This window comes from Narcine bancroftii, chromosome 1 (genome assembly GCF_036971445.1).
Source record: "Narcine bancroftii isolate sNarBan1 chromosome 1, sNarBan1.hap1, whole genome shotgun sequence".
Classification (NCBI taxonomy): domain Eukaryota; kingdom Metazoa; phylum Chordata; class Chondrichthyes; order Torpediniformes; family Narcinidae; genus Narcine; species Narcine bancroftii.
Genome location: NC_091469.1, coordinates 170650948 through 170663609, shown reverse-complemented (window position 1 = coordinate 170663609; position 12662 = coordinate 170650948).

Here is a 12662-nt window from a genome sequence, read left to right as displayed (position 1 = left end):
GATGCTCCTCTGATGCTCCACTGATGCTCCTCTGATGCTCCTCTGATGCTCCACTGATGCTCCTCTGATGCTCCTCTGATGCTCCTCTGATGCTCCACTGATGCTACTCTGATGCTCCTCTGATGCTCCTCTGATGCTCCTCTGATGCTCCTCTGATGCTCCTCTGATGCTCCTCTGATGCTCCTCTGATGCACCTCTGATGCACCTCTGATGCACCTCTGATGCTCCTCTGATGCTCCTCTGATGCTCCTCTGATGCTCCTCTGATGCTCCTCTGATGCTCCTCTGATGCGCCTCTGATGCTCCTCTGATGCTCCTCTGATGCTCCTCTGATGCTCCTCTGATGCTCCTCTGTTGCTCCTCTGATGCTCCTCTGTTGCTCCTCTGATGCTCCTCTGATGCACCTCTGATGCTCCTCTGATGCTCCTCTGATGCTCCTCTGATGCTCCTCTGATGCTCCTCTGATGCTCCTCTGATGCTCCTCTGATGCTCCTCTGATGCTCCTCTGATACTCCTCTGATGCTCCTCTGATACTCCTCTGATGCTCCTCTGATGCTCCTCTGATGCTCCTCTGATGCTCCTCTTATGCTCCTCTGATGCTCCTCTGATGCTCCTCTGATGCTCCTCTGATGCACCTCTGATGCACCTCTGATGCTCCTCTTATGCTCCTCTGTTGCTCCTCTGATGCTCCTCTGATGCTCCTCTGATGCTCCTCTGATGCTCCTCTGATGCTCCTCTGATGCTCCTCTGATGCTCCTCTGATGCACCTCTGATGCTCTTCTGATGCTCCTCTGATGCTCCTCTGATGCTCCTCTGATGCTCCTCTGATGCTCCTCTGTTGCTCCTCTGGCTCCTCTGATGCTCCTCTGATGCTCCTCTGATGCTCCTCTGATGCTCCTCTGATGCTCCTCTGATGCACCTCTGATGCTCCTCTGATGCACCTCTGATGCTCCTCTGATGCACCTCTGATGCTCTTCTGATGCTCCTCTGATGCTCCTCTGATGCACCTCTGATGCTCCTCTGATGCACCTCTGATGCTCTTCTGAAGCTCCTCTGATGCTCCTCTGATGCTCCTCTGATGCTCCTCTGACGCTCCTCTGACGCTCCTCTGATGCTCCTCTGATGCACCTCTGATGCACCTCTGACGCTCCTCCGATGCTCCTCTGATGCTCCTCTGACGCTCCTCTGACGCTCCTCTGACGCTCCTCCGATGCTCCTCTGACGCACCTCTGATGCACCTCTGACACACCTCCGATGCTCCTCTGACGCACCTCTGATGCACCTCTGACGCAGCTCTGATGCTCTCTGACGCTCCTGTGATGCTCCTCTGTTGCTCCTCTGATGCTCCTCTGATGCTCCTCTGATGCTCCTCTGATGCTCCTATGATGCTCCTCTGATGCTCCTCTGATGCTCCTCTGATGCTCCTCTGATGCTCCTCTGATGCACCTCTGATGCTCCTCTGATGCACCTCTGATGCTCCTCTGATGCTCCTCTGATGCACCTCTGATGCTCCTCTGATGCTCCTCTGATGCTCCTCTTATGCTCATCTGATGCTCCTCTGATGCTCCTCTGATGCTCCTCTGATGCTCCTCTGATGCACCTCTGATGCTCCTCTGATGCTCCTCTGATGCTCCTCTGATGCTCCTCTGATGCTCCTCTGATGCTCCTCTGATGCTCCTCTGATGCTCCTCTGATGCTCCTCTGATGCTCCTCTGATGCACCTCTGATGCTCTTCTGATGCTCCTCTGATGCTCCTCTGATGCTCCTCTGATGCTCCTCTGATGCTCCTCTGTTGCTCCTCTGGCTCCTCTGATGCTCCTCTGATGCTCCTCTGATGCTCCTCTGATGCTCCTCTGATGCTCCTCTGATGCACCTCTGATGCTCCTCTGATGCACCTCTGATGCTCCTCTGATGCACCTCTGATGCTCTTCTGATGCTCCTCTGATGCTCCTCTGATGCACCTCTGATGCTCCTCTGATGCACCTCTGATGCTCTTCTGAAGCTCCTCTGATGCTCCTCTGATGCTCCTCTGATGCTCCTCTGACGCTCCTCTGACGCTCCTCTGATGCTCCTCTGATGCACCTCTGATGCACCTCTGACGCTCCTCCGATGCTCCTCTGATGCTCCTCTGACGCTCCTCTGACGCTCCTCTGACGCTCCTCCGATGCTCCTCTGACGCACCTCTGATGCACCTCTGACACACCTCCGATGCTCCTCTGACGCACCTCTGATGCACCTCTGACGCAGCTCTGATGCTCTCTGACGCTCCTGTGATGCTCCTCTGTTGCTCCTCTGATGCTCCTCTGATGCTCCTCTGATGCTCCTCTGATGCTCCTATGATGCTCCTCTGATGCTCCTCTGATGCTCCTCTGATGCTCCTCTGATGCTCCTCTGATGCACCTCTGATGCTCCTCTGATGCACCTCTGATGCTCCTCTGATGCTCCTCTGATGCACCTCTGATGCTCCTCTGATGCTCCTCTGATGCTCCTCTTATGCTCATCTGATGCTCCTCTGATGCTCCTCTGATGCTCCTCTGATGCTCCTCTAATGCACCTCTGATGCTCCTCTGATGCTCCTCTGATGCTCCTCTGATGCTCCTCTGATGCTCCTCTGATGCTCCTCTGATGCTCCTCTGATGCTCCTCTGATGCTCCTCTGATGCACCTCTGATGCTCCTCTGATGCACCTCTGATGCTCTTCTGATGCTCCTCTGATGCTCCTCTGATGCTCCTCTGATGCTCCTCTGATGCACCTCTGATGCTCCTCTGATGCACCTCTGATGCTCTTCTGATGCTCCTCTGATGCTCCTCTGATGCTCCTCTGATGCTCCTCTGATGCTCCTCTGACGCTCCTCTGATGCTCCTCTGATGCACCTCTGATGCACCTCTGACGCTCCTCCGATGCTCCTCTGATGCTCCTCTGACGCTCCTCTGACGCTCCTCTGACGCTCCTCCGATGCTCCTCTGACGCACCTCTGATGCACCTCTGACACACCTCCGATGCTCCTCTGACGCACCTCTGATGCACCTCTGACGCACCTCTGATGCTCCTCTGACGCTCCTCTGATGCTCCTCTGTTGCTCCTCTGATGCTCCTCTGATGCTCCTCTGATGCTCCTCTGATGCTCCTCTGATGCTCCTCTTATGCTCCTCTGATGCTCCTCTGATGCTCCTCTGATGCTCCACTGATGCTCCTCTGATGCTCCTCTGATGCTCCTCTGATGCTCCACTGATGCTACTCTGACGCTCCTCTGATGCTCCTCTGATGCTCCTCTGATGCTCCTCTGATGCTCCTCTGATGCTCCTCTGATGCTCCTCTGATGCGCCTCTGATGCTCCTCTGATGCTCCTCTGATGCTCCTCTGATGCTCCTCTGATGCTCCTCTGATGCTCCTCTGTTGCTCCTCTGATGCTCCTCTGATTCACCTCTGATGCTCCTCTGATTCACCTCTGATGCTCCTCTGATGCTCCTCTGATGCTCCTCTAATGCTCCTCTGATGCTCCTCTGATGCTCCTCTGATGCTCCTCTGATGCTCCTCTGATGCTCCTCTGATGCTCCTCTGATGCTCCTCTGATGCTCCTCTGATGCTCCTCAGATGCTCCTCTGATGCACCTCTGATGCTCCTCTGATGCTCCTCTGATGCTCATCTGATGCTCCTCTGATGCTCATCTGATGCTCCTCTGATGCTCCTCTGATGCACCTCTGATGCTCCTCTGATGCACCTCTGATGCTCCTCTGATGCTCCTCTGATGCTCCTCTGATGCTCCTCTGTTGCTCCTCTGATGCTCCTCTGATGCTCCTCTGATGCTCCTCTGATGCTCCTCTGATGCTCCTCTGATGCTCCTCTGATGCACCTCTGATGCTCCTCTGATGCACCTCTGATGCTCTTCTGATGCTCCTCTGATGCTCCTCTGATGCTCCTCTGATGCTCCTCTGATGCTCCTCTGATGCACCTCTGACGCTCCTCCGATGCTCCTCTGATGCTCCTCTGACGCTCCTCTGACGCTCCTCTGATGCTCCTCCGATGCTCCTCTGACGCACCTCTGATGCACCTCTGACACACCTCCGATGCTCCTCTGACGCACCTCTGATGCACCTCTGACGCACCTCTGATGCTCCTCTGACGCACCTCTGATGCACCTCTGACGCACCTCTGATGCTCCTCTGACGCTCCTCTGATGCTCCTCTGTTGCTCCTCTGATGCTCCTCTGATGCTCCTCTGATGCTCCTCTGATGCTCCTCTGATGCTCCTCTTATGCTCCTCTGATGCTCCTCTGATGCTCCTCTGATGCTCCTCTTATGCTCCACTGATGCTCCTCTGATGCTCCTCTGATGCTCCTCTGATGCTCCACTGATGCTACACTGATGCTCCTCTGATGCTCCTCTGATGCTCCTCTGATGCTCCTCTTATGCTCCACTGATGCTCCTCTGATGCTCCTCTGATGCTCCTCTGATGCTCCACTGATGCTACACTGATGCTCCTCTGATGCTCCTCTGATGCTCCTCTGATGCTCCTCTGATGCACCTCTGATGCTCTTCTGATGCTCCTCTGATGCTCCTCTGATGCTCCTCTGATGCTCCTCTGATGCTCCTCTGTTGCTCCTCTGGCTCCTCTGATGCTCCTCTGATGCTCCTCTGATGCTCCTCTGATGCTCCTCTGATGCTCCTCTGATGCACCTCTGATGCTCCTCTGATGCACCTCTGATGCTCCTCTGATGCACCTCTGATGCTCTTCTGATGCTCCTCTGATGCTCCTCTGATGCTCCTCTGATGCTCCTCTGATGCTCCTCTGATGCACCTCTGATGCTCCTCTGATGCACCTCTGATGCTCTTCTGAAGCTCCTCTGATGCTCCTCTGATTCTCCTCTGATGCTCCTCTGACGCTCCTCTGACTCTCCTCTGATGCTCCTCTGATGCACCTCTGATGCACCTCTGACGCTCCTCCGATGCTCCTCTGATGCTCCTCTGACGCTCCTCTGACGCTCCTCTGACGCTCCTCCGATGCTCCTCTGACGCACCTCTGATGCACCTCTGACACACCTCCGATGCTCCTCTGACGCACCTCTGATGCACCTCTGACGCAGCTCTGATGCTCTCTGACGCTCCTCTGATGCTCCTCTGTTGCTCCTCTGATGCTCCTCTGATGCTCCTCTGATGCTCCTCTGATGCTCCTCTGATGCTCCTCTGATGCTCCTCTGATGCTCCTCTGATGCTCCTCTGATGCTCCTCTGATGCTCCACTGATGCTCCTCTGATGCTCCTCTGATGCTCCTCTGATGCTCCAGTGATGCTACTCTGATGCTCCTCTGATGCTCCTCTGATGCTCCTCTGATGCTCCTCTGATGCTCCTCTGATGCTCCTCTGATGCTCCTCTGATGCACCTCTGATGCACCTCTGATGCACCTCTGATGCTCCTCTGATGCTCCTCTGACGCTCCTCTGATGCTCCTCTGATGCTCCTCTGATGCTCCTCTAATGCTCCTCTGATGCTCCTCTGATACTCTTCTGTTGCTCCTCTGATGCTCCTCTGATGCTCCTCTGATGCTCCTCTGATGCTCCTCTGATGCTCCTCTGATGCTCCTCTGACGCTCCTCTGATGCTCCTCTGATGCTCCTCTGATGCTCCTCTGATGCTCCTATGATGCTCCTCTGATGCTCCTATGATGCTCCTCTGATGCTCCTCGGATGCACCTCTGATTCTCCTCGGATGCACCTCTGATGCTCCTCTGATGCTCCTCTGATGCTCCTCTGATGCTCCTCTGATGCTCCTCTGATGCACCTCTGATGCTCCTCTGATGCACCTCTGATGCTCCTCTGATGCTCCTCTGATGCACCTCTGATGCTCCTCTGATGCTCCTCTGATGCTCCTCTTATGCTCATCTGATGCTCCTCTGATGCTCCTCTGATGCTCCTCTGATGCTCCTCTGATGCACCTCTGATGCTCCTCTGATGCTCCTCTGATGCTCCTCTGATGCTCCTCTGATGCTCCTCTGATGCTCCTCTGATGCTCCTCTGATGCTCCTCTGATGCACCTCTGATGCTCCTCTGATGCACCTCTGATGCTCTTCTGATGCTCCTCTGATGCTCCTCTGATGCTCCTCTGATGCTCCTCTGATGCACCTCTGATGCTCCTCTGATGCACCTCTGATGCTCTTCTGATGCTCCTCTGATGCTCCTCTGATGCTCCTCTGATGCTCCTCTGATGCTCCTCTTACGCTCCTCTGATGCTCCTCTGACGCTCCTCTGACGCTCCTCTGACGCTCCTCCGATGCTCCTCTGACGCACCTCTGATGCACCTCTGACACACCTCCGATGCTCCTCTGACGCACCTCTGATGCACCTCTGACGCACCTCCGATGCTCCTCTGATGCTCCTCTGATGCTCCTCTGATGCTCCTCTGATGCGCCTCTGATGCTCCTCTGATGCTCCTCTGATGCTCCTCTGATGCTCCTCTGATGCTCCTCTGATGCTCCTCTGATGCTCATCTGATGCTCCTCTGATGCTCATCTGATGCTCCTCTGATGCTCCTCTGATGCACCTCTGATGCTCCTCTGATGCACCTCTGATGCTCCTCTGATGCTCCTCTGATGCTCCTCTGATGCTCCTCTGTTGCTCCTCTGATGCTCCTCTGATGCTCCTCTGATGCTCCTCTGATGCTCCTCTGATGCTCCTCTGATGCTCCTCTGATGCTCCTCTTATGCTCCTCTGATGCTCCTCTGATGCTCCTCTGATGCTCCACTGATGCTCCTCTGATGCTCCTCTGATGCTCCTCTGATGCTCCACTGATGCTACTCTGACGCTCCTCTGATGCTCCTCTGATGCTCCTCTGATGCTCCTCTGATGCTCCTCTGATGCTCCTCTGATGCTCCTCTGATGCGCCTCTGATGCTCCTCTGATGCTCCTCTGATGCTCCTCTGATGCTCCTCTGATGCTCCTCTGATGCTCCTCTGATGCTCATCTGATGCTCCTCTGATGCTCATCTGATGCTCCTCTGATGCTCCTCTGATGCACCTCTGATGCTCCTCTGATGCACCTCTGATGCTCCTCTGATGCTCCTCTGATGCTCCTCTGATGCTCCTCTGTTGCTCCTCTGATGCTCCTCTGATGCTCCTCTGATGCTCCTCTGATGCTCCTCTGATGCTCCTCTGATGCTCCTCTGATGCACCTCTGATGCTCCTCTGATGCACCTCTGATGCTCTTCTGATGCTCCTCTGATGCTCCTCTGATGCTCCTCTGATGCTCCTCTGATGCTCCTCTGATGCACCTCTGACACTCCTCCGATGCTCCTCTGATGCTCCTCTGACACTCCTCTGACGCTCCTCTGACGCTCCTCCGATGCTCCTCTGACGCACCTCTGATGCACCTCTGACGCACCTCTGATGCTCCTCTGACGCACCTCTGATGCACCTCTGACGCACCTCTGATGCTCCTCTGACGCTCCTCTGATGCTCCTCTGTTGCTCCTCTGATGCTCCTCTGATGCTCCTCTGATGCTCCTCTGATGCACATCTGATGCTCCTCTGATGCTCCTCTGATGCTCTTCTGATGCTCCTCTGATGCTCCTCTGATGCTCCTCTGTTGCTCCTCTGATGCTCCTCTGATGCTCCTCTGATGCTCCTCTGATGCTCCTCTGATGCTCCTCTGATGCTCCTCTGATGCACCTCTGATGCTCTTCTGATGCTCCTCTGATGCTCCTCTGATGCTCCTCTGATGCTCCTCTGATGCACCTCTGATGCTCCTCTGATGCACCTCTGATGCTCTTCTGATGCTCCTCTGATGCTCCTCTGATGCTCCTCTGATGCTCCTCTGATGCTCCTCTGACGCTCCTCTGATGGTCCTCTGATGCACGTCTGATGCACCTCTGACGCTCCTCCGATGCTCCTCTGATGCTCCTCTGACGCTCCTCTGACGCTCCTCTGACGCTCCTCCGATGCTCCTCTGACGCACCTCTGATGCACCTCTGACACACCTCCGATGCTCCTCTGACGCACCTCTGATGCACCTCTGACGCACCTCTGATGCTCCTCTGACGCTCCTCTGATGCTCCTCTGTTTCTCCTCTGATGCTCCTCTGATGCTCCTCTGATGCTCCTCTGATGCTCCACTGATGCTCCTCTGATGCTCCTCTGATGCTCCTCTGATGCTCCACTGATGCTCCTCTGATGCTCCTCTGATGCTCCTCTGATGCTCTTCTGATGCTCCTCTGATGCTCCTCTGATGCTCCTCTGATGCTCCTCTCATGCACCTCTGATGCACCTCTGATGCACCTCTGATGCTCCTCTGATGCTCCTCTGATGCTCCTCTGATGCTCCTCTGATGCTCCTCTGATGCTCCTCTGATGCTCCTCTGACGCTCCTCTGATGCTCCTCTGATGCACCTCTGATGCACCTCTGACGCTCCTCCGATGCTCCTCTGATGCTCCTCTGACGCTCCTCTGACGCTCCTCTGACGCTCCTCCGATGCTCCTCTGACGCACCTCTGATGCACCTCTGACACACCTCCGATGCTCCTCTGACGCACCTCTGATGCACCTCTGACGCACCTCTGATGCTCCTCTGACGCTCCTCTGATGCTCCTCTGTTGCTCCTCTGATGCTCCTCTGATGCTCCTCTGATGCTCCTCTGATGCTCCTCTTATGCTCCTCTGATGCTCCTCTGATGCTCCTCTGATGCTCCTCTGATGCTCCACTGATGCTCCTCTGATGCTCCTCTGATGCTCCACTGATGCTCCTCTGATGCTCCTCTGATGCTCCTCTGATGCTCCACTGATGCTACTCTGATGCTCCTCTGATGCTCCTCTGATGCTCCTCTGATGCTCCTCTGATGCTCCTCTGATGCTCCTCTGATGCTCCTCTGATGCACCTCTGATGCACCTCTGATGCACCTCTGATGCTCCTCTGATGCTCCTCTGATGCTCCTCTGATGCTCCTCTGATGCTCCTCTGATGCTCCTCTGATGCGCCTCTGATGCTCCTCTGATGCTCCTCTGATGCTCCTCTGATGCTCCTCTGATGCTCCTCTGTTGCTCCTCTGATGCTCCTCTGTTGCTCCTCTGATGCTCCTCTGATGCACCTCTGATGCTCCTCTGATGCTCCTCTGATGCTCCTCTGATGCTCCTCTGATGCTCCTCTGATGCTCCTCTGATGCTCCTCTGATGCTCCTCTGATGCTCCTCTGATACTCCTCTGATGCTCCTCTGATACTCCTCTGATGCTCCTCTGATGCTCCTCTGATGCTCCTCTGATGCTCCTCTTATGCTCCTCTGATGCTCCTCTGATGCTCCTCTGATGCTCCTCTGATGCACCTCTGATGCACCTCTGATGCTCCTCTGATGCTCCTCTGTTGCTCCTCTGATGCTCCTCTGATGCTCCTCTGATGCTCCTCTGATGCTCCTCTGATGCTCCTCTGATGCTCCTCTGATGCTCCTCTGATGCACCTCTGATGCTCTTCTGATGCTCCTCTGATGCTCCTCTGATGCTCCTCTGATGCTCCTCTGATGCTCCTCTGTTGCTCCTCTGGCTCCTCTGATGCTCCTCTGATGCTCCTCTGATGCTCCTCTGATGCTCCTCTGATGCTCCTCTGATGCACCTCTGATGCTCCTCTGATGCACCTCTGATGCTCCTCTGATGCACCTCTGATGCTCTTCTGATGCTCCTCTGATGCTCCTCTGATGCACCTCTGATGCTCCTCTGATGCACCTCTGATGCTCTTCTGAAGCTCCTCTGATGCTCCTCTGATGCTCCTCTGATGCTCCTCTGACGCTCCTCTGACGCTCCTCTGATGCTCCTCTGATGCACCTCTGATGCACCTCTGACGCTCCTCCGATGCTCCTCTGATGCTCCTCTGACGCTCCTCTGACGCTCCTCTGACGCTCCTCCGATGCTCCTCTGACGCACCTCTGATGCACCTCTGACACACCTCCGATGCTCCTCTGACGCACCTCTGATGCACCTCTGACGCAGCTCTGATGCTCTCTGACGCTCCTGTGATGCTCCTCTGTTGCTCCTCTGATGCTCCTCTGATGCTCCTCTGATGCTCCTCTGATGCTCCTATGATGCTCCTCTGATGCTCCTCTGATGCTCCTCTGATGCTCCTCTGATGCTCCTCTGATGCACCTCTGATGCTCCTCTGATGCACCTCTGATGCTCCTCTGATGCTCCTCTGATGCACCTCTGATGCTCCTCTGATGCTCCTCTGATGCTCCTCTTATGCTCATCTGATGCTCCTCTGATGCTCCTCTGATGCTCCTCTGATGCTCCTCTGATGCACCTCTGATGCTCCTCTGATGCTCCTCTGATGCTCCTCTGATGCTCCTCTGATGCTCCTCTGATGCTCCTCTGATGCTCCTCTGATGCTCCTCTGATGCTCCTCTGATGCTCCTCTGATGCACCTCTGATGCTCTTCTGATGCTCCTCTGATGCTCCTCTGATGCTCCTCTGATGCTCCTCTGATGCTCCTCTGTTGCTCCTCTGGCTCCTCTGATGCTCCTCTGATGCTCCTCTGATGCTCCTCTGATGCTCCTCTGATGCTCCTCTGATGCACCTCTGATGCTCCTCTGATGCACCTCTGATGCTCCTCTGATGCACCTCTGATGCTCTTCTGATGCTCCTCTGATGCTCCTCTGATGCACCTCTGATGCTCCTCTGATGCACCTCTGATGCTCTTCTGAAGCTCCTCTGATGCTCCTCTGATGCTCCTCTGATGCTCCTCTGACGCTCCTCTGACGCTCCTCTGATGCTCCTCTGATGCACCTCTGATGCACCTCTGACGCTCCTCCGATGCTCCTCTGATGCTCCTCTGACGCTCCTCTGACGCTCCTCTGACGCTCCTCCGATGCTCCTCTGACGCACCTCTGATGCACCTCTGACACACCTCCGATGCTCCTCTGACGCACCTCTGATGCACCTCTGACGCAGCTCTGATGCTCTCTGACGCTCCTGTGATGCTCCTCTGTTGCTCCTCTGATGCTCCTCTGATGCTCCTCTGATGCTCCTCTGATGCTCCTATGATGCTCCTCTGATGCTCCTCTGATGCTCCTCTGATGCTCCTCTGATGCTCCTCTGATGCACCTCTGATGCTCCTCTGATGCACCTCTGATGCTCCTCTGATGCTCCTCTGATGCACCTCTGATGCTCCTCTGATGCTCCTCTGATGCTCCTCTTATGCTCATCTGATGCTCCTCTGATGCTCCTCTGATGCTCCTCTGATGCTCCTCTAATGCACCTCTGATGCTCCTCTGATGCTCCTCTGATGCTCCTCTGATGCTCCTCTGATGCTCCTCTGATGCTCCTCTGATGCTCCTCTGATGCTCCTCTGATGCTCCTCTGATGCACCTCTGATGCTCCTCTGATGCACCTCTGATGCTCTTCTGATGCTCCTCTGATGCTCCTCTGATGCTCCTCTGATGCTCCTCTGATGCACCTCTGATGCTCCTCTGATGCACCTCTGATGCTCTTCTGATGCTCCTCTGATGCTCCTCTGATGCTCCTCTGATGCTCCTCTGATGCTCCTCTGACGCTCCTCTGATGCTCCTCTGATGCACCTCTGATGCACCTCTGACGCTCCTCCGATGCTCCTCTGATGCTCCTCTGACGCTCCTCTGACGCTCCTCTGACGCTCCTCCGATGCTCCTCTGACGCACCTCTGATGCACCTCTGACACACCTCCGATGCTCCTCTGACGCACCTCTGATGCACCTCTGACGCACCTCTGATGCTCCTCTGACGCTCCTCTGATGCTCCTCTGTTGCTCCTCTGATGCTCCTCTGATGCTCCTCTGATGCTCCTCTGATGCTCCTCTGATGCTCCTCTTATGCTCCTCTGATGCTCCTCTGATGCTCCTCTGATGCTCCACTGATGCTCCTCTGATGCTCCTCTGATGCTCCTCTGATGCTCCACTGATGCTACTCTGACGCTCCTCTGATGCTCCTCTGATGCTCCTCTGATGCTCCTCTGATGCTCCTCTGATGCTCCTCTGATGCTCCTCTGATGCGCCTCTGATGCTCCTCTGATGCTCCTCTGATGCTCCTCTGATGCTCCTCTGATGCTCCTCTGATGCTCCTCTGTTGCTCCTCTGATGCTCCTCTGATTCACCTCTGATGCTCCTCTGATGCACCTCTGATGCTCCTCTGATGCTCCTCTGATGCTCCTCTAATGCTCCTCTGATGCTCCTCTGATGCTCCTCTGATGCTCCTCTGATGCTCCTCTGATGCTCCTCTGATGCTCCTCTGATGCTCCTCTGATGCTCCTCTGATGCTCCTCAGATGCTCCTCTGATGCACCTCTGATGCTCCTCTGATGCTCCTCTGATGCTCATCTGATGCTCCTCTGATGCTCATCTGATGCTCCTCTGATGCTCCTCTGATGCACCTCTGATGCTCCTCTGATGCACCTCTGATGCTCCTCTGATGCTCCTCTGATGCTCCTCTGATGCTCCTCTGTTGCTCCTCTGATGCTCCTCTGATGCTCCTCTGATGCTCCTCTGATGCTCCTCTGATGCTCCTCTGATGCTCCTCTGATGCACCTCTGATGCTCCTCTGATGCACCTCTGATGCTCTTCTGATGCTCCTCTGATGCTCCTCTGATGCTCCTCTGATGCTCCTCTGATGCTCCTCTGATGCACCTCTGACGCTCCTCCGATGCTCCTCTGATGCTCCTCTGACGCTCCTCTGACGC